Genomic DNA, 5017 nt, shown 5'->3' on the forward strand with positions numbered 1-5017 from the left:
ATCAATTTGATACCAGTTATGCCTGTCAGGCTGACGAAGTTAATCGTGATAACAGTCCATCTCTTGTTATTGTGAAGATGTTGATGCTCTCGCAGTTCGAGAGAGGAGGAGGTACCCTTATCAAGCGATTTGACTCTCAGGGGACAGAAGGCCGTTGCCGTAGCAGCCAGTTGTCACTGCTGTCAAGGGTCCTAAAGTCATTGGAAATGATGTCAGAGATTGCGATAAAATTATGTCTGTAGGTAATCCCTGAGGAACCAATTGTTACAATAATGAAATGCCACTGCACACCAAAGAATGGCAAGGTATTCATACCAATGTGTGAACGTAGTATCTGGAATAAAATCCCTGGTTAAGCTTATTGTGTTAATTTTTTGATCCACACAAGTCACATTGTTAGCCTCCATTTATAGCCAATCGGAAGTTGCAGGTTCGTTGCTTTAAACTCGAGCCCCTAAGGAAGTTTTAACTCAGTCATGCTTAGATGGTCTGGCTTTGGCTATGACTGCTAACTATGAATTGAACCAGAGGTGTAGGGATACCATGAAAGTTCATTTTACAATCAATTTGTCTGGGGTTCATCAGTTGTTCTAGTCATGCTGATGAGTTTCTGTTTGGCGGAGAAACTGCTAAGAGGGTTAGAATAATAGCAGAATTTAAAAGAACTACAACTACGTTTGTTTCAGTTAGTATGAGTTTATTACTATGCACAGTGTCCTCAATTAGAGCCCTGGTGCTAAGAATTTGTCACTTAAATGATGTTCATTATAATAAGGGGGTTTGCAAGTATCCATCCTCAAGGCAGACCAAGGTTTAACCCTTATTCTGCTTGAGGCAGTTTTCCGAGGGGTAGGTGCTTCCGAGGTCGTGGTACCCAATGGGGTAATGTTACTTCCTCATCTGTCCAGCCTTTCCAGAATGTGGTCCAGCCAGACAGACCAAGGTCCTTTCCCGCGGCAACCAACAATTTTGATATGTATGTCCAGATGAGGAAGTCCACGTTTTGTTAAGCAACCAGGCACCCTTGATGGTGAGACAGACTGAAATTTGCTTTTCTGAGTGGCTGAAGGTCACCTCAGATCCAGAAATCTTGGACTATGTAGAACGTTCTCACATAGAATTTACATATGATCCTTCTGAGAGAACGCATTTTTAATGTTCATCAGTAGTTTGTTATGTCTAGGACGTTTTCTCAAGCTAGAGGAACTTTGTGTGGTCCGAGGTCACTGCATGAACTTGGGGAATGCTTGGCCTATTTTACCAAATTGGGTGGATGGTTCGCACAGACTGATGTTTCATTTTGAGAACTACAATGCAGCTGTTAGCTTTCGGCATTTTAAGTTGGATGCAGTCAACGCAGTCCTTATTTTGCTTACCCCGTGGGGAGCTTATTTGGCCGTCTTAGTTTTTAAAACTTGCCTATTATGCTTGCAGTCTCGTTGCCTTAGAGCACAGGAAATTCCTTTAGTTTCCTTTTAAGAGCAGCTCTATGAATGTAAATCCTTACTCACGAGTTTAACTTCTGTTCCCCGGGAATTTTCACCAAGGTTGTGGAAATCCCTGGCGGTTTGTAGGCATAAGGGACTTTCAGTGAGTTTGCTTCTCTTGTAGTTGGCTTTATATTGCAGGGAAACGATGTTCTTGGTTGCTTTCACGCTATGTGAGAGTCAGTTCAATTATCATTGATTCTCACTGTAGATTCTGACTTGATGAGGGTGTAACTATCCGATAAAATGAAAGGCAAGCTGGAACTGTGGTGTTTAGAAGCTGTCAGTGAGAAGGAATTTACTATTCGCTTTGTTGTTCAGGTTATCAGGAAGGTATTGTCTATCACTACCAGGGGTCCAATTTGGGAAATTACATTACCGTTATTTAAGACGAGATAAATTTCTAGCCGTGGCCCATAATACAGGGGATTATGATGCCCTCGTGTCTTTATTTTGCTCAGCTAGGGCACTGAGTTACAAATATGGGTTGAGAATGTCCACCAGGCGTTTCGTTACATTGGTCATCAACTAGTGGTTTATATTTTTCAAACTGATGAAAGTTGTGGCTGGGGCATTACCTGTGCAACTAATGTTTCTTGCAGTCTCGGGAGCAGGAATCGCTGCAGTTCCCAAATGTTTGGGTAAGATAGAGGCCGACCAGGCCAAGGGCATCCTAGTGGTGCCAGCATGGGCCACTCAGGCTTAGTATACTCGAATACTACCAATGATGGGTCAGCAGCCTTTGGTCTGGACTCCAGGCAGCCAGCTGCTGGTCCACTCGTCTGCTAGTAGCACGCATAGAGTGCAAAATCAGCTCAAGCTGATTGCATGGCCCATTATCTGGGTATTCTATCAGAAGTGACGCTTTTCTGAGTACGTACCCGTGGTGTCGTTCTACTCAGAGGCACTACAGCGTTTATCCTTTGAAATGGGCTGTATTCTGTAGTCAGAGGGAGTTCCCTCCACGTTCCCCGGATCTAGCCCTTGTTTTTAGAATTCTTATATAGGGAAGATGTCGTTCGCGTCACTTATGGTTATTAATGTACCAACCAGAGCCTCGTTGGCGGTCGAAGCAAAGGCTCTTTTGTTCCTGTGGTTGGCACATTTGAATAACAAGAGTAATGTTTGTAAACAGGTAACTCACCTATACCGAATTCCCCTCTATGTCATTCGGCACTGATCACTGCTACATCAGATTTCTCTCGTATGATTAGCGCTGAGAATACCTTAGTTGGCCAACATCCAGTTGTTCATCGTTTCTTGAACGGTCCCTTTAAGAGTAAGCCACCCCCAAAAAGATGCTATGGTATTTAGGATGTGCAGCAAGGGCTGCAATTTGGGAGACTCGCAAAGGAACTCTCGTTAATACTATCCACGTTATTAGCGTTAGCAGCAATATTTTGCTACGACATATTATAAGCGATAGTTACCTGGAAAAGTTTCAATATGAGTGTGTGGGTGTTTCTCGGTAGTCGGATTAGCAATGCTAACACTGTTAGGAGCGTTTGGAGCTATAACTTAACTTTGTTCATTGCTTGTTTAGAAGTATTTGGTAGTCCAGACGTAAGTTGTAGAATAAAATGGATATATTAGGACATTTTAAACTTGGAGTATGTTCGGTGTTTTGGGCTCCTCATAGTGCCCTCATAAGCTTTGGAGGCTTCATGTCAGTACCGGAGGTTACGGTTTATGCGATAGAATTGGAAAGTTAAACGAGAGTTAGCTGTAAGTTGAAGTTTGACTTGAATTCTATCTCATAAAGAGTAGTAACCGAAGGTGTCTGACATGCCCACCTCTCCCTTCCTGTGCTTGTGTCGGGCTCTCAGGCCTTGGTTACTAATCCTCTTTATGGAATTACTTTCTGTGTCGAAATGTTCCTCCACTATGAGGAAGAGGATTTGAAACAATGATTGTGACGTCACTCCCGGCAGACTAGGTTCGTTCTTCATGTCAGACACCTTCGGTTACTACTCTTTATGGGATAGAATTCAAGTCAAACTTCAACTTACAGGTAACTCTCGTTTAACTTTCCAATCAATGAAGCATCTCATCTGCATCACAGAAAATGCTGACTCCAACTTGACTAAAAAAAGCAGAACAGTCACGGATATGTGTAAGATCGTTATATCCAAAACAAATTTATTGCAAAACAAAAAAGAAGCAAAACAGGAAAACTAAAAAGATTTGCCGTGTGCAAGATCGAACCGCGCGGTGACTGGGCTGGCGCACTAGAACGCGGCCAAAGGTGTCTGTGTTGCCAACGGAGAAAAAAACGGAGCGTGCGGAGGTCAGTGGAACATAAACTCCTGCTAACGGAAGACGGAACAGTTTATAAAGTGAAAAGATCCAAGCTGGAGGTTTGCATTTCATCTCAGGGAAGAAAGTATTTTTAAAACTTCCCATAGTTTCTCTGGCGATTAAACTTGCGAGAATACTGTTTTCATACAAAACAATTTCCCTTCTAAAATTGAATACATTACGAATAATCTGTTTCATTTTTCCCGTTAAATTTTAAACGTGTAGTTTTATGATATCTCTTTGGACCAGCTATGCTCAATCTGACCAATATTGCAACGGACTAGAACTATGTGTTCTTCCTTACTAAGAAGGCCGGTTCGAATTTACATGTTTAATTCTTATGGAGCAAACTAAGCAAACTAAACACTCTAGTTTTTGTTGCCGACTTTTTTCTGAAAAGTTTGTCCTGCTACTTGGATAACATTCTAAACTAATCGAAGGTTATGCAAATTCAAACCTTTTTTATGAACGACAAGAATTAGCGCTTTGTATTGAAAAACAATGGCCTTATACTATACTATACAATAGAATACAAACTTTATTGACACTCCTTAAAAAGGGCTTTTCAGTGACAAAGATCTAAAAATTACAAAATGCAATAATAAAATGTTTCAAAGAAAAATTTAGAAAGCTAAAATGTTAACAAATTATAACTGAGCAGCAAATAATTTGGCTTTAAGATGACGCTTAAAATCACGAGAAGAGTTATAGAGTTAAAGAGAATTATCTAAACTGTTCCACAAACTTACAGTACGATGAAAAAAAAAATGTTCGTTGTCCCGATTTAGTTTTATATAGGAGTATATACAGGAGTTGGGAGCTTCTAGTCGTGCGATCACTTACTTCAGGGGCACCCAACGAGAATATACTAGTTCAAAACCACTTAGCATAGCATTGTCAAACGTATTTTAGTATTTAAACGGTAGATATAGGCATATTTTTATCCCCTAAAAATTTTTCATCTGTTTGGATTTCCTGAGTGATTCGAAAACTATAGGGATCAAAACTTACCTTTTCGAAAATTTCAGCCAGAAAAAAGGCTCCCGAAAATTCTATGTGACTTTTTAGGGTAAAAAATCCGTTAAAAAGGGGAAATTATACCATTTTTCAGATGTTCGAAAATCCTAAGAGAGGCCGGCAGGCAAGCAAGAAGTTTTACAACAAATGTTCCCAAAATTCTAGATCTCAAATCATCTTACGAACAGATATTTTCCGAAAATTGACGTTGGATG

Source organism: Montipora capricornis, chromosome 9 (assembly GCF_036669925.1).
Source record: "Montipora capricornis isolate CH-2021 chromosome 9, ASM3666992v2, whole genome shotgun sequence".
Taxonomy (NCBI): Eukaryota; Metazoa; Cnidaria; class Anthozoa; order Scleractinia; family Acroporidae; genus Montipora; species Montipora capricornis.